This window comes from Nicotiana tabacum, chromosome 19 (genome assembly GCF_000715075.1).
Source record: "Nicotiana tabacum cultivar K326 chromosome 19, ASM71507v2, whole genome shotgun sequence".
In the NCBI taxonomy this organism is placed as follows: domain Eukaryota; kingdom Viridiplantae; phylum Streptophyta; class Magnoliopsida; order Solanales; family Solanaceae; genus Nicotiana; species Nicotiana tabacum.
In genome coordinates, this window is record NC_134098.1 from 144,545,831 (window position 1) to 144,564,414 (window position 18,584).

General features: G+C 36.5%; 1 long non-coding RNA gene across 1 annotated transcript; it reads left to right on the forward strand.

Annotated features, from left to right (window-relative positions):
* Positions 1–740: 740 nt before the first annotated feature.
* On the forward strand, positions 741–10,229 carry LOC142173908 (uncharacterized). The gene is made up of 4 exons (XR_012703266.1): positions 741–966; positions 8,349–8,418; positions 8,904–9,068; positions 9,993–10,229. It is a non-coding gene; the product is annotated as an uncharacterized LOC142173908 (long non-coding RNA).
* The last annotated feature ends 8,355 nt before the right edge of the window (positions 10,230–18,584 follow it).

Here is an 18,584-nt window from a genome sequence, read left to right on the forward strand (position 1 = left end):
TCTCATCAAAGACTTCTACGGTTGCTGAAAAATGGGTATGTGATTATATGAAGTAATTCAAGACATATAAAAAGAAAAAGAAGAAAACTTCCATTTTTTGGAAAAGGCATGTTTTCTTCACCAATTAACCCACCAGTGGGGGCAGCAACAAAGTGGCCGTACCAGCCACGGTCTCGGTCATCCTCGGGGCTAACTAATACTCTTTCACTTCTAGCCACGAGGGAAAAAACTCCTTCACGGAACAACTTGGGGGAATAAAGATGAAGTAAGTGTTTGTAACGACCCAATCGGTTGTTTCGACTTTTAGAACCCCGTTCCCCTAAATAAAATACCCCAAATGTGTTTTTAATGATTTATGACTTGCGGGGATGGTTGGTTCGAGATTTGAAAGTGTTTGTGTTGAAATCGAAACACTTGATTCCTTAAGTTAGCCTTAAAAGGGCAAATTTGACTTCGGCCAACACTTTGAGAAAACGACCCCGGAATCGGAATTTTAAGGTTCCAGCAGGTTCGTATGTTAATAAGTGAACGAGTCATATTATAAGTGATGTAGGGTCTAAGGAGAGCCCTAAGTCTTAATCAAGTTGGAAATTACATGATAGACTAAAGTTTCAAATAAGTACACACAAAAACCTAAATTTGGACGAGCATGCCTATATATATATAAGGAGTTATATGGTGGAAAACCTATCAAATGAAAGATCTTCGAGTCTAGTTTCTAATGCTTTCGACCGTTCGTCATTTGGATATTTCTACAAGGACTTATGGACGTTTTAGTAAAGGGTGTCCAGCAGGGAAAAACTTGTAATACGAGGTACAACCTGCACAGCGCAAGGTACAACTCGCTGAAGCACCTGTGCCTTTATAAGGCAGTCACGGGAAGCAGCCATTTTTGGGGATTTTCTTGAGCTAGGGATTGGTTCTTTCATGGTGGATTCGACCTTGGGGACTACTTAAGAATACAAGGTGAGTTTTTTTTGGATATTTTAAGTTAATAACTTCCTATTAACACTAGTATTAACATCCTTCAATCTTTGAAATCCTTGAAATCTTTCAAGTTGTTCAAGAACAACAAATTTCCCAAACATTGAAATTTCAAGGAAAAACTTCAAGAAGGTAATATTAATTCTTCAAGCTCATTTCTTATGAGTCGGTGAGAGTAATTCTAATATTTGTTTCAAGTTGTTATGGTTGGATAATTAATTTCATAAACTCTAGTTTATGGCATGAATAGTGTTCTTGAGAAAATGAGGGAAAGATAAATAGTGTTCTTAGAAATGAAATTAAAGGATGCAATAAACCTATGGAATCATATTCTAGCTTAGTTGGAAGTATTCAACTAAGTAATCACCAAATTGAATGTTTTGGAAATGTTGGTTAAGGAAGACGATGAATAGTAATTTGGCGGTGTTGGAGAATTAATGTAGTATCATTGATGACTTCAAATGGGTATTGAATGATAAGAGTGGAGTTGAATGTGCTAGTAAGTGAACCTATTAGACGATTTGAGCTGGAGGCTTGTAGCCAACTTTAGAGCCATAAATGGATATTGATAAATATTTTTGAGTCATATTTTGATTGTAATTGGAATTGTAATTGTAGATATCAATTTGTTGGTGGCGTATGAGCATTTTACTCAATGTTACGATGTCGGAGGAGGATTAAAAGCTTGTGAATGTTAATAAAGCGAAAGCGAGTTTTGGAGCGTTAGGCATCGGTCGAGTTATTTGAAAGGCTTGGGAGCCGGCTATGGAACTTCGGAGCGAGGTAAGTCTCTTTTATAATCTTGTGAGGAAAAAATTACCCCATAGGTGATTAAATTAATAATAGTTGCTAATTGTGGGGGCTACGTACGTACGAGGTGATGAGAGTCCGTACGTAGCTACTATTAATGCTAAAGTCCGGGTAGTTTAGGACACAAAGCATGAATTACTTGTGTAAATTATATTCTTTATTTAATTGAATTATTTGATATATAAATTGTGAATTGTTAGAAAATATAATAAAGATGAAAATTTCATATGCTTAATTTTCTGTTTAAATTAATTAACTGTTTAAAGAAATTGTTCATCCTCCCGAATTTATCTTATAATGAATATACTCTCCTTTCGGAGGTACATAAGAAAATGTCCTCCTTTCTTATAGAGCGGGCCGAACGCCTCGGCAGGATAGATGCATCTATGGATCGCGCCGCACGTCCTTCGGCAGTGTACACGACACTCTGGATCGGGCCGTACGTCCTCGGCAGAAATCGTACTTAATAATAATAATAATAATTACACGATACTTGAACAGTTCATTACAGCTTATAAAGTTATTTGATAAATTGGAAATTTATTGAAATTAAATTGTAGCTTGTAAAGCTATTTGATAAACTGAAATTTTAATTGAAATTGAAGGATTTACTTAATAGATTAGAAATTATTTGAATTGAAGGAATTTAATTATTATACTGAGAATTATTAGAATTGAAGGAATTTAATTACTTCTACTCGTTCAATAAATTATTGTTAATTATGTGAATCATCGTTGATATAAATATTTCTATTTTCATGATTATTTAATATTATTGACCCATAGTGAGTGTCATAGTCGGCCATCTCGTCTCTACCTCTTCGAGATTAGGCTTGATACTTACTGGATACACGTTGTTTTCGTACTCATACTGCACTTGCTGCATATTTTATTATGCAGGCACATATATGTATAGCGGCCTTGTAGGCGCAGAGGTGTGGTTAATAATTGTAGGGACATAGATGACCTGCATTCTATATTACGATCCGCAGCTAACAGAATCTCCTTCAGAGTTATTATATTTTTCTGTCTAATTTGTATTCTGGACAGATGCTGGATTTTATTTTAATTCCCTAGTAAATGCTCATGCACTTGTGACACCGGGTTTTGGGAATGGTTGTGAATTGTTTAGAAATTTAGCTGCAAAAATAATTATCATTTACTCTATGAGTTTTTATCTCTACAATTTTATTAAAGAAATTTTTATTTCAAAAATACTAAAATGGGTAATTAAGTTAATTGATTATGGTTGGCTTGCCTGACAGTGGTGTCCGGCGCCATTACGACCTTTTGGATTTTGGGTCGTGACAACATGGTATCAGAGCACTAGGTTCACTTAGGTCTCACGAGTCATGAGAAGGTCTAGTAGAGTCTTGCGGATCGGTACGGAGACGTCTGTATTTATCTTCGAGAGGCTACAAGGCTGTTAGGAATACTTCCCTTTTTGATTCCTCATCATGCGATTCAATTCCTTTGATGCTTATGCCTTCATTTCCTTCCTACTCAATCTTATACGATGTGAAGCGCTTGTTATAAATTGTGGATCGAGGAAATTTTTAATGGTACTACAGATGTAGTACAAGATACTTCTCCTTATGTAATTAATTGGGCTATTGTCATCGCCTTACGAAAGGCCGCTCTGTCATTTCAAATTAAGTATCAGTACTAATTAAGGTTTTGAGATTTGGCATTGATTGTTATGACGATTCGTGCGTTGTTATCGCACAGTGTTTATGAAATGGAAAACAAAATGTCTGTCTATGTGTCGGGGCAGTAAACGACTTGAAAGAAGGTTTTCTCAGTACATGATTCAGAGGTTCCATGTTTTAATTTCAGCGGAGAAAAGGCAATCGGACTATGAATGTTCAGGTTTGGGGTTGATGGAGTAACGAAGCTTGATATTTTCGAGTGTGGTAGAGTTCTCAATTTTGATGTGGTGTCATCGCCTTGTAAAATGCATTAAGGTTCGCCAGTGTTATGATTTTCTTCAACTCACCTTCACGACGGGGTGTTATGAATTGGTATAGAGGAAGTAGTCGTTAGAGATCGTGGTGTGAAGTGATTCAGGATCAAAGCAACGTTTCTAGTATTGATGTCTCGAGAAGGATGATCGTCATAAAGGTTTAAAGCTGGTAACGATCTATTGGTTCAAGTGCTATAGAGATGAACTTTGAGTTAAGGCAACAACTGGGCAGCGAAGGATGAGGAAGGACATGTGGAAGGTGCCTTGCGGTGGTTAGGTTCCGAAAATGCCAAGTGTAAGAAAACAAAAGCAGAGTAGTTGCTTAAAGGAGATGGTTGACCAAAGTGGGAGAATGGCAAGGTAGCACATGGGTTACGTGGTAGGATGATTACATGTCTTGAGGAACGTTTGGAGTGATTTGGGATGTAAAATGGACAGTGACTAGGTCTATGGACTTAAGTTGTAATATTAACTGCTATATTAAGGAAGATTGGATACAACAAGAGGGAGTTGCTTGATATGAAGAATGATACAACATGACTTTGGATTTTAATGTATTTTCGCACCTCTAGTTGATGGCCATGAGGAGTGAACAGACTGGTGCAACTAGTGAATGAGCTCGGACTCAGGGTGATCTACTGATTTCATAGTAATTGCACCCAATGCAGCGGCATTGGAATATGTTAGCATGTAATTTCCACATGTGGCTTATCTCATGTGAGCAGGTTAGCGGTCGCGTAGTGTTGACGAAGCTTCTGTGAAGAATTTTACTGGCTACCCGGTAAGAGATTTAATATATAAATATGGCTAGTGGTTTGGAGTGTTTATTAAAGGTTAATAGAAGAATTTCGAGAAATTTGGCAAGTTGCGTGTGCAGGATCATGCCGACGATGAAGAAAGAATCTCGGTGGATTCCAGAATTTTCTAATTTGTAGCTTCAAGCTAAGTGGGAGAGACCCACTGTCTATGATTGGATTGTGTAGTGTCAACTTTTGCGATTTCTGGTTATCGGTGTATTGGTGGGTCATTACAACTAAGGAAAGAAAACATCGCTGGTAATTTGAGCAAAGGATTTAGGGAATGTGTGCCATATTTGGCCTTATCAATCCATATTTAGGTTTGTGGGAAGACTCAGAGTTTATGCTTCGTGTAGATGTAATGCACAGGGAGAGTGAGACAATCGGGTGTTTCCTTGAGAAAGTGTCCATGTGCTAGCAAGGCCTTGGAGTTGATCATGTATGGGAACAAGTCAGAGCAAGTGACTCTCAATAACGGTCCTAGTGGATTCAAAAATTTAAAGTGTAGTGTCTAAGGATCTCGAGTCTTTAGTATGGTTGAGTATCGAGCTTTTGCAGCAGATTATTAAACGGGTCTTGGAGTACTCTACGTTATCTTCAGGTTGTGGTGTAGCATAGGAAAAACGGAAGAAAATAACTTCAGATTCATAAAAGAAGTATCAGAATGTGTGTACCAGCTGAAGATGTAAAAAGTGTGCACAAGAAGGGATATGAGATAATTAGTGGGTTTTGAAATAGCGTGGTCTCGTGAAATAAGGTCACTTGGGATGAGTGCGGATTTGAGTTCGTGATATAATGAATGGAGCTATTATTATTTCTAAGGCAAGTTGAGAATAAATTGAGAAAAAGACGGGTCGGCTAACAACGGTTGAATCGGCATGATGGTGGCAATGACCAGTTCCTTCAGCGCATAGAGTTATGCATGTAATTGGTAGCGGTACGTGCGAGGCTTGGCAGCCGCCGTAATTGATTTTATCTGGAGAAATTCAAGTATTATGGCATGTTATGTGTAGAGGGATCCCGGAAAAGTTATGGTGGCTTAGACCACTACTTGAGGTCGGTATTTTCTACGGATATGGGAATTCAGTCATGTGTTGCAATGGTTCTCTTGAAATGAGTTAAGAAGAAGGTTTCTATATGATGAAGTGTTTACTCTATTAGTGGTTCGGGAGTTATGATGGAATTCTTGTACTCCTGCGCATTGGCGTGGTTAAGTGCACTAAGTAGCATGGGATTCGAAAGTTGAGGATTTAAGATTTCGGTTCGGTGTTGACAAAGATGTCATGAACTCGGATGAACAGGAAAGGGGTTTAGATGTTTAAAGTAAGATGGTATTATTTTTGGCATCATCTAAGGTCGATGTCAGGTGTAAGAGACCTTGTGTATTGATTTGTGGATTTTTGATATGCTTTACAGCATTTTGTGTAACCGGTAGCATGAATGTGCAGACTTGTTACCTGGTGTGGAAGGTCGTGGGAGAATGTCTCACGGAAATATTATGTAAGAGTGACGTGTAGTCACTTGATTGAGTGAATATTGAAACCAAGTATGAAGATTGTGGTAATATTGCTGATTCGAGAATTTATGCCTGGAGGGCGCTTGGTTCATTTGGTTGTGGACTGTGAAAGTTTGATCCGATTATGACGGTTATTCTTGTGTGTTATGGGAAAAAGGGTTATTATGGATCCTTGAAAGGTTATTAGCCTAGACCTCAGAATCGTCTTGAGGTCTGTGGATGGATTTAAATATGAATACGGGCTCTATATCAGGCCGGATATATTCATTTCAGCATAAAAGCTCCTATGGAGGAGTATTCGGACGTTGGATGTCATTCGTTGTCGGTTATTTCATGTAATACTATATTGTGCCGTGTGAGTTATAAAAAGGCTTGATAATTTTTTTATGTGTTGAGGTTCCGCAGAGCGATGGTGTTATGTGAGCAGGATGGCTCTCGGGATTCAGATTATATGTCGCACCTTAGTTGTGCTTGAGTTTTGTAGCGTATGGCAATGTCGGTCCTTCCAGGGATGGTATTATGCACTTAGCGTGCTTGTGTCCGATATTCGGATATTTTGTAGTAATGAGCATTCTAGCTCGGTAAGTATTTCCTTATAGATTCGTTATGTGCGGATCGGGTGGCATGCCGCCACGGGTATGTTGTTTGAATCGGGTTGCACGTTGCAACAATGTGATGTTGAGTATAGTCCCTTATATTCTATTTTTTGTGTTTTGGGTCCCATTTTCTAAGGAAGGTTCATGACACCTTTTCAGTTGTCTAATTAGTCACGTGGGTCGAGAAATCCTTTCTAGAGTTCGTGTTTCTTATGTATCGCAATCGAGTCTGTAGCTTATTAGCTCATTGTGGCGTCATATGAGGCTTTTTGATCGTGTCTGAGGTGGTTTATTGCCTGAGCAACTTATACTTGGTGAGACGAGATTATTGGATTCGGGATTAGTGCGATCGGATTATATGAAGTGTAATAAAGAGCAAATACCATTATTTGATTATAATGAGGCAATGATTTTTGTCAGAAGGAGAAACTCAATAATTGTTGACTCGGTAGTTGGTTATGAATTTCTACACATTTCTTCCATCGTGGAAGCATTTCAAGAGTTGGAACAGGACTTATATGTATCATGAGGTGTGTTGTGAACATCAAATTCGTGGAATTTTAGCTATTGTTATCAGAGGATGTTATTATAGTCATGTGAATGATGCAGTGCATGGTCTAAATTCAACAAAGGTATGCAACCCTGTATTGGTGCATCGTGTAATGATAGATACGACATTCATAGGTTGGAAACATGCATGGTGGAGAATTCTGGATGTTAGCATTGTGCTCTAAGGCTTATTTGCCTAAATAAAGGGGAGAATTTTCAGATTGGCACGAGTTAATGTGCTCAACTGGGTGTGGTAGCATAGGTAGGTGCACGAGGTGTTAAACAATGATTTTGGATAACTCCGGAACACTCCTTAGCACGTTCGAGGACGAACGTATATTTAAGAGGGAGAGAATGTAACGACCCAATCGGTCGTTTCGACTTTTAGAATCTCGTTCCCCTAAATAAAACTCTCCGAATGTGTTTTTAATGATTTATGACTTGCGGGGATGGTTGGTTCGGGATTTGAAAGTGTTTGGGTTGAAATCGGAACACTTGGTTCCTTAAGTTAGCCTTAAAAGGGCAAATTTGACTTCGGTCAACACTTTGAGAAAATGACCCCGGAATCGGAATTTTAAGGTTCCAGCAGGTTCGTATGTTAATAAGTGAACGAGTCATATTATAAGTGATGTAGGGTCTAAGGAGAGCCCTAAGTCTTAATCAAGTTGGAAATTACATGATAGACTAAAGTTCCAAATAAGTACACACAAAAACCTAATTTTGGACAAGCATGCATATATATATATATATATAAGGAGTTATATGGTGGACAACCTATCAAATGAAAGATCTTCGAGTCTAGTTTCTAACGCTTTCGACCGTTCGTCATTTGGATATTTCTACAAGGACTTATGGACGTTTTAGTAAAGGGTGTCCAGCAGGGAAAAACTTGTAATACGAGGTACAACCTGCACAGAGCAAGGTACAACTCGCTGAAGCACCTGTGCCTTTATAAGGCAGTCACGGGCAGCAGCCATTTTTGGGGATTTTCTTGAGCTAGGGATTGGTTCTTTCATGGTGGATTCGACCTTGGGGACTACTTAAGATTACAAGGTGAGTTTATTTGGATATTTTAAGTTAATAACTTCCTATTAACACTAGTATTAACATCCTTCAATCTTTGAAATCCCTAGAAATCTTTCAAGTTGTTCAAGAACAACAAATTTTCCAAACATTGGAATTTCAAGGAAAAGCTTCAAGAAGGTAATATTAATTCTTTAAGCTCATTTCTTATGAGTCGGTGAGAGTAATTCTAATATTTGTTTTAAGTTGTTATGGTTAGATAATTGATTTCATAAACTCTAGTTCATGGCATGAATAGTGTTCTTGAGAAAATGAGGGAAAGATAAATAGTGTTCTTAGAAATGAAATTAAAGGATGCAATGAACCTATGGAATCATATTCTAGCTTAGTTGGAAGTATTCAACTAAGTAATCACCAAATTGAATGTTTTGGAAATGTTGGTTAAGGAAGACGATGAATAGTAATTTGGCGGTGTTGGAGAATTAATGTAGTATCATTGATGACTTCAAATGGTATTGAATGATAAGAGTGGAGTTGAATGTGCTAGTAAGTGAACCTATTAGACGATTTGAGCTGGAGACTTGTAGCCAACTTGAGAGCCATAACTGGATATTGATAAATATTTTTGAGTCATATTTTGATTGTAATTGGGATTGTAATTGTAGATATCAATTTGTTGGTGGCGTATGAGCATTTTACTCAATGTTACGATGTCGGAGGAGGATTAAAAGCTTGTGAATATTAATAAAGCGAAAGCGAATTTTGGAGCGTTGGGCATCGGTCGAGTTATTTGAAAGGCTTGGGAGCCGGCTATGGAACTTCGGAGCGAGGTAAGTCTCTTATCTAATCTTGTGAGGGGAAAATTACCCCATAGGTGATTAAATTAATAATAGTTGCTAATTGTGGGGCCTACGTACGTACGAGGTGACGAGAGTCCGTGCGTAGCTACTATTAATGCTAAAGTCCGGGTAGTTTAGGACACAAAGCATGAATTACTTGTGTAAATTATATTATTTATTTAATTGAATTATTTGATATATAAATTGTGAATTGTTAGGAAATATAATAAAGATGAAAATTTCATATGCTTAATTTTCTGTTTAAATTAATTAACTGTTTAAAGAAATTGATCATCCTCCCGAATTTATCTTATAATGATTATACTCTCCTTCCGGAGGTACATAAGAAAATGTCCTCCTTTTTTGTGGAGCGGGCCGAACGCCTCGGCAGGATAGATGCATCTACGGATCGCGTCGCACGTCCCTCGGCAGTGTACACGACACTCTGGATCGGGCCGTACGTCCTCGGCAGAAATCGTGCTTAATAATAATAATAATTACACGATACTTGAACAGTTCATTACAGCTTGTAAAGTTATTTGATAAATTGGAAATTTATTGAAATTAAATTGTAGCTTGTAAAGCTATTTGATAAACTGGAATTTTTATTGAAATTGAAGGATTTACTTAATAGATTAGAAATTATTTGAATTGAAGGAATTTAATTATTATACTGAGAATTATTGGAATTGAAGGAATTTAATTACTTCTACTGGTTCAATAAATTATTGTTAATTATGTGAATCATCGTTGATATAAATATTTCTATTTTCATGATTATTTAATATTATTGACCCATAGTGAGTGTCATAGTCGGCCATCTCGTCTCTACCTCTTCGAGATTAGGCTTGATACTTACTGGGTACACATTGTTTTCGTACTCATACTGCACTTGCTGCACATTTTATTGTGCAGGTACATATACGTATAGCTGCCTTATGGGCGCAGAGGTATTATAAAAATTATGGGGACATAGGTGAGCTGCATTCTATATTACGATCCGCAGTTAATAAAATCTTCTTCAGAGTTATTATATTTTCCTGTCTAATTTGTATTCTGGACAGATGCTGTATTTTATTTTAATTCCCTAGTAAATGCTCATGCACTTGTGACACCGGATTTTGGGAATGGTTGTGAATTGTTTAGAAATTTAGCTGCAAAAATATTTATCATTTACTCTATGAGTTTTTATCTCTACAATTTTATTAAAGAAATTTTTATTTCAAAAATACTAAAATGGGTAATTAAGTTAATTGATTATGGTTGGCTTGCCTGACAGTGGTGTCCGGCGCCATTACGACCTTTTAGATTTTGGGTCGTGACAGTGTCGAAGGGTAAAAGGGACGAAAACCAAATATGACAAATAACGAAGGCATGCACATCCCTCCACACGATGGAGCCAATATGGCCAAGGCATACATTAAAATAGCGACAAAACTCTATAATCACTTGATCAATGAGAGGCTTAAACCCTAAGGTAAAGAGGTGGGTATAAATAAAAGCAAAATCGGCATGGTAAGCGGTGATTCTTTGGTTGGCACGGATCAAAACTGGGAAATCTAGTTTCCAATGACATGCTCGTTGAACTAAAGAAACAAGACCGACAGTGATCAAACTTGGGTAAAGTTCAGCAATGTTAAGGGAAGCTATAGAAGAGACTTAGTTTCTCATGGTCTTATGGTCTGTTACAAAAGAAAACTCTTGAGGAAGAATCTCTGCGACTGTGGGTTCACAGGTTCATTCAGGTCCCTATTTCTAGAAGAAGATCTAGGGGTTAGAGGAGCCCTAGGTCTAGAAGAAGATGGCCTGGCAGAACTACTTTGAGAAGAGGAACCACGATTAGATAATGAACCAAGGCTATGAAGTCTACCACCTCTCATACTTCTAGTAGGGGAAGTGGAAAGAGCTAGTTCGTCAACGATCAGAACTTTGTGAGGGTCTGGTGTAGACGAGGACATGTTTAACAAAATAAATATAGAGAAAGGGTACAGAGATACGAAGAATAATTAAGGTAATGGATACTGAAGGAAGAAGGATTCAAGAATTCAAAAAGAATGAAGTATTTATAAGAAGATACAACTGTCATTAGAAATTGGTCATTATAAAGCGTCGTAATGGAACCGTCACTTCGTGACTGACGCAACCGAAGAAAAAACCCTAAAAAGCATTGAGAAACTGTAGATCCAATCATAAGAAACCACGTGGTATGGGAATTAAATGAATGTGGCATACGTCGCATCGATTCTGAAGGAGACATGATGATACTAGAAAAACGGCCACAAAGAATTCGCGCCATAAAAACTTACCACTTCCTGAATATTCAGTTAAGAATATTCAAAAAGTGAGGGGACTATCAGTATTGGTGGAAAAAAGACATGACACTTGGACTGTCAGCAAGATGACGGGGTATGACACATGGAGCATTAATGTAACGACAAGTGGCATTGTCAATTAGATGAGTTAAGAATGCAGGAAAGACACGGGAGAAACACCCACGAGGTTATGTAGAGAAAAGAACCAGACCTGACAGTTGTTAAAGAAAAAATATAAATAAAATGCATAAAGGCTGCAAAGAAGGGAAGATACACGAACCAAAAGTAAATAAGGAAGGGGAATCAGTACATTATAAGGAATTTTTAGTCATAAATGTATCAGCTACGGTTACATATGGTAACGGGCAATCAATACAATTAATATCATTAGTGAGCCCAAATTAAGTATGAGAACCGTTATAATTGTATGCTCCTATATAAGGACATAAATCTTTTTTGTAAGGACAAATGACGATTATTATTAAAATCCACACTATTATTCTTTGCTTTATTCTCTAAGATTTAAGCCTTAATTTTGGGGAGTGATTATTAGTTTATTTCTTATTTTCCTTTCTCAATCATTTTCATTACTCAGTCTATTCTTCCAAAATTATTGGGAAAGTGAAGTAAATCTGGGTTATCAGTAACCTGATTTCTTCTAGATATTGGCTTTGACCGAGAAATCTATTTTTGGTTAAACAACAACCTTTTTTTCTAATTGTCCTAAAATGATAATTGTATATCTTCTTTGACAGGGACGGCTCAATAGATCTCGTGGTCTAAGGCGAAACCATGTTGAGAAGCCATTCAATTTATTTCATAAAATATTTACACTAACAATAAAATTTACTTTCTAAACAATAAATTAATCATTTAAGACAAAAATAAACTAATTTCAAATATAAAATAGGAAGAAGAGCACACAAAATAAAGTCGTGGACTATCGGATGTTGAGGTCCACAAATTTTGATTTAGCTATCATCACAAACAAGAAAAAGAAAGGGATTTTTTCCTTCCTACATAATATTTGAAACTTATTTATCAAAATTATTTTAATTTTGTATATTACCCGCCCTAAACAAGGATTATTTACAAATTATATACATTCCACCTTAAAAGGCTCTCAATCCATTATTAGTGCCTTAAATTAGGGGATTTAGTTACACAATTTTCCTTATTCTCTCTCTCTCTCTCTCTCTCTCTCTCTCTCTCTCTCTCTCTCTCTCTCTCTCTCTCTCTCTCTCTCTCTCTCTATATATATATATATATATATATATATATATATATATATATATATATATATATATATATATATAACGACCCGCCCGGTCCTTTTGAGAATTTAAGTCTCGTTCGGTGGCATAAGGCCCTGAGCAGCTTCATATTATGTGTATTGACTTGCGTGCATGGTTGAATTCGGTTACCGGATGTTTCGGAGTGATTTGGGACACTTAGTCCCTAAAATGGAAGCTTAAGTCTTAGAATTTTGACCGTAGTTGGAACTATGTGAAGACGATCTCCGGAATGGAGTTTTGTCGGTTCCATAAGCTCCGTTGGGTGATTTTGGACTTAAGAGCGTATCCGGACTGTATATCCGAGGTCTGTAGCTGATTTAGGCTTGAAATGGCAAAAGTCGAATTTTTGGAGATTTGGACCGGAAGGGGACTTTTTGATATCGGGGTCGGAATGTGATTCCGAGAGTTAGAATAACTCAGTTATGTTATTTGGGACTGGTTGGTATGTTTGGTTGTGGATCCGGGGGCCTCGGGTGAGTTTCGGGTGCTTAATGGACTAAAAGTTTGATTTGTGTTACTGCTAAGTCTTCAGGCTTCTGGTATTTTCACACCTGCAGTGAAGAGACCGCAAGTGCGAGAGTGCACGTGCGGAGAGGCAAACGCAGAAGCGAAAAAATGGAGGAGTGCCAGGGGTCGCAGGTGCGAGAAAAATTCCGCATCTGCGATCTGCGATGCCCGCAGATGCGAAGGTTGAGGCGCAGGTGCGAAAAGAGCTGGACTTGACAGTCTCCGCAGGTGCGGAGAGTTTGTGTGCATCAGCGGCTCCGCAGAAGCGTATTTTGGCACGCAGAAGTGAGAGGAAGCGCAAGTGCGATTTAGACGTGCGCACCTGCGGTCGCGCAGATGCGGCTAATTATGTCACAGGTGCGGTCACGCCTGGGCAAAAAAGAGAAATCCGAGGGTTTGGTTTCATTCTTCGTTTTTGGACTTGAGAGCTCGGAATTTGGCGATTTTTCGAGGGATTTTCAGAGGGAGCTTTGGGGTACTGATTCCTAACTCGTTTTTGGTTGTATTCCATGAATCTGTAGTTGTTTTCTCCATTTAGTTTCGGATTTTTGGTGTTGAAATTGGGAAAAATTGGAAGAATTTCTTCAATAAAGATTTTGAGTTTTGAAAGGGGATTTGTGGTCGGATTTGAGTAATTCCTATATGGTTGGACTCGTGAGTGAATGGGTATTCGTATTTTGTGATTTTTATCCGATTCCGAGATGTGAGCCTGGGTCGACCTTTTAGGGCGAATTTTGAAATTTTTATTAAAATATTGATTTCATTGATTAGATAAGTCTATTATTGTTGTATTCATGTTATGCAATTGTGTTTGGCTAGATTTGGGCCATTCAGAGCCGGATATTCGTAGAAAGGCATTGTGACCAATTGTTTGAGCTTGGTTCGAGGTAAATATCTTGCCTAACCTTGTGTGGGGAACTTTCCCTTAGGATTTGAGTCTTCTATGTTGATTGTAGTCCATGTACACGAGGTGATGAGTGCGTGCACAGACTTATTTGTGGAAAGTTGGCCTTTTAGGGTTCTTAGGTCCTTGTATTCATTAAATATGCAGTTGTTCTTGTTATGATTATATATCTTAATTACTAGATTCACATCTACCTGCTTAATTAGAATCAATTACTTCATGATCCACTATTATTGTTACTAGATTTATATGTGCTTTAATTGAAATTGTTATCTCTTTATAGCCATGCTATCTTTTCATAACTACTTACCTTTATTTGAAATTTATATTATTTCATCCTATAATTGTTCAGTCTTAATTGAGGTTATGATTATTTTTCCGCTGCTTATCTTTAATTGAATTGTTAAATATCCTTCGTAATTTTCTCAACTTTAAAAGAAGTTTAGATATCCTATATCTTAGTCGACTTATTTTATTTGGCATTATTTGATTTGTGATAGCTTCCCTGTTGTCGAAGTGTATATTGTGGGATCGTTGCTACACATTAGTTTTCCCTTTGTTGAGCTGTTCTCTTTAGGCCTAGCATTCTTTACTGTGGTTATTCCTTGTGAATTGGTACTACCATTTCTTTGTGAATTAAAGTTCTTGAGTTGATTTACTTGTCGTACTTTGTATTATTGTCATTGTTGTTATTGTACTTGTTGTGGTGATGCACGAGGTTTCTATCGTGCGGTTGTTATTATGGGGTTGCACGAGATTTCTGTCGTGCTATTGTTATCATTGATATTTGTACATGTGGTATGGTGTGTGTGTGTGTGTGTGTGTGTATATATATATATATATATATATATATATATATATATATATATATATATATATATATATATATATATATATATATGTGTGTGTGTGTGTGTGTGTGTGTGTGGGTTGCGCATGTGGCGAGACAAGGTGGGAATATTATTATGCACGTGTGGCGAGACAAGGCGGGCATTTATATTACTATTGCATACATGACAAGACAAGGTGGGCTGTGTCAGGGATTGATTTGTGATGATTTATGGACTGGGGGCATTCTTGTTGTTGATATTTGTGTAGTGGTATACGTACCTGTGTGAGCTTTATCTTGTGAAAGCTGTGAGAAAATATTCTACGTGTTGTCCGTTCTTCTTCTTCCTTATGCTCATTTTCTGGTATGGACTATGTTAGGACACTTGCACAAGCATACACGTAGTTAAGCACTCTTATTGGATAAGAGGTGTTCTTGATATTGTTGAGCATAGATGCTCACCCTTGTTTACTTGTCTTCTATGTGAGAATGGCTCTATTGGCACGTGAGTCGTCAGTGCAGTTATGAGGTGTTATGAGGGCACAGGATGCCAAGTGTTAAGGTTCAGGTATTGAGACCCGTGAGTTGTGATTTGTCCGAGGTTCGGTACCTCGTGGAGTTGTTGACTAAAACCTGATGTAAAAGCGGTTGTAGTTGCTGAGTTATTACTTGTCCTTGCTGTATTTGTGATTTTGGATTTAGGTTGTGTTCCATTCACCTTTCTGTGTCATTTTCATAATATTCCACTGATACTTGTTGTTTCCTTCCTTATTGCCATCACTGTACTGTGAGCCATATTGCATAGTTTTTATGTGACATCATACTTCTGTTGTTCATGTACTTATATCTGTTCAGTTTATTAGACCAGTGGGTGTCTTGACTGTTCCTCGTCACTACTCCACCGAGGTTAGTCTTGATACTTACTGGGCACTGCTGTGGTGTGCTCATGCTACTCTTCTGCATATTTTTGTGCAGATCCAGGTACTTGTTCGTCAGCTAGTTGTGTGGACTGTTGCTGTGGAGACTCAAGGTAAACCTGTTGCTGCGTTCGCAGGTTTCGGAGTCACCTTCAACTTTTCGTTTTGCACTGTCTATTCTTATTTTTGGACAGTTATATTTAGAAGTTTTCTAGCCAATACTCTGTAGAGCTTATGACTTGTACTACCGGTTTTGGGAATTTTAAGAGATTCTATTTAAATAATGTTGTTATTTTAATTATTGTTAGGCTTACCTAGTCCCTAAGACTAGGTGCCATCACGATACCCAACGGAGGAAAAATTGGGTCGTGACATATATATATATATATATATATATATATATATATATATATATATATATATATATATATATATATATATATATATAATTCATTACTAATGCCTTAAATTAGAAAATTTAGTTACACATTTTTTTCTTTTTTATTAAAGTGGAAGAAAATATTGACCAAATGCAAGGTTGGTTATATTTACGCATACATAGACTCCAAGTGAGAACAAATGTATTTATCTTTTATCTAATCAACAGTTTGGACTGATCCATAGCGTTAATTCACATCACAAAACATTTTCTGATATTCGTTTTATTACTCTCTCAGTCAAAATTTATTGGTACGATTAATATTTCTGATGGGTGGGTTTGGGCTTGGTCTTAGGTGTAAAAGTGTACGGTTTGTCGACTGTTTTGCTGGGTTTAAAAGTGGTTTAAGTGGCTGAATTTTGTGGCTGAACACGTGAGTCGAAATTAAGTAAAATGTTCAATGCCTCCACCTTCGTCGATGTAGCATCAGCAACATCATCAATAGAAATTCGACAATGATAAATTTGTATGGTACAACATCATACAAATTAAAAATAAAATTTTGTACAAATTTGACGCATTTATAAAAATATATAAACTAAAAATAAATTTTATACAACTAATTATATAGTAATCAACATATTTACAACTTACGTACAACTTTCATATATTATTTTTACCTAGTTAAATACATCTACAACATCATACAACTTAAATATAATTTTTTTACAATGTCTTTTGTATGTATTTTGTATCTGATTTGTACATATTTTGTATGTGGTGTGCTCTTCTTCCTCTCTACTTCCAATCAAAACTTTATCTTAATACAATTTTGATACATATCAACAACTTTATGTAAAAAGATAGTATTTATAACTTAAATACAAATTTCTTACAATGATTCATACATTATACTAATATTTTTTAATTTTCATACAACATTCAAATAAAAAAATATATAACTACAACATAATACAACTTAAATATAATTTTAATACAATTTTATAAGTATATTGTATGTCATGTGTTCTTCTTCTTCTTCTTCTTCTTCTTCTTCTTTCAATCTAAAATTCGGCAAAAATCAAGTCTTATCTTTACCAAACACCCTCAAAATTGAGATATAAACTCCAAAAAATATTCTCAATTGTTTGAAACAATACCCAATCAAAATAAATAATAGTTTTTGAAAACCCAAATTCGAATTCAAAGTTTCGAAATTTTTTAATGGTTGTCAATGGTAGAGAATCAAACACCTTCAAAATTTATTGATTGACAATTTTAATTCGATAATTGTGCAACATGAAAGGAAATTGCTAAGTTAAAACTCTATAGTAAAACAATTGAAATCCATTGATAAATTTTATTAAAACTCTATACAACACGAAAGCATTAAAAAACAGAAAACATCAAAGGAAGAAAAATTGGGAAAAAAACACAGAAGAAGAGATAGAGAGATGAAAGAGAGAGAGAGAGAGAGAGAGAGAGAGAGAGAGAGAGAGAGAGAGAGAGAGAGAGAGAGAGACGGAGAGAGAAAGAGAGAGAGACGGAGAGAGAGGGAGCAGGTATAAAGGGATGAAGAAATAACTGATATTCCTTATTCAATTCCTAATATATAAAAGGATACTTATTTAAAACATATTTGTATATAATTAGTAAATTGTATATAACCATATAATTAAATTAAAACTTGATTAGGGAGGGTAATAAATTTTTTTATGTAGTATAGAAGGGTAAAAAACTTTTTTTAATTAATTAAGAGATATTTTAAAATTCGGATATGGGTAATGGGAGGATATGAGTAGGGCTGCTTATCGGGCAGATTGGGCGGTTAATTACTATTAACGGTTATCGGCTTTTAAATGTATTAATCCGCTATCCACCCGATAAGATATCGGGCGGATTGGTATCGGTTTAGCTCTTATCGGGCGGTTATCGGGCGGTTATCGGGCGGTTTATCGGCCTAATTCAATCTATATTGCGTGCATTAATTGTTTGTTGACCGCCTAGCATACAAATTCAGAATAAAAAATTACACATTGAGTCGAGACATACATGTATGTTAACGCCTACATAAGAATGATGTAGTGTGTCATGTGGTGTAGAGTGAAAAAAGCAGAACACATTGTAGTCTACATTACATCCCAAAGCAGACTATGATATGATGTAATTAAGGAAAAAGTAGTTCTAATGGATATGTCACTGTAACTCTTGCTAGCTATAACATGGATCATACAAGGATATCAAATTTCATTGAGATAACTATGTGATTGCCTGGGTTTAGATGCAAAGGAACAATTTCAGTAGTTTAGCTCATTAAATATAATGGTATCTAAGCTTTTATTAATTTATTCATAGCACAAACGA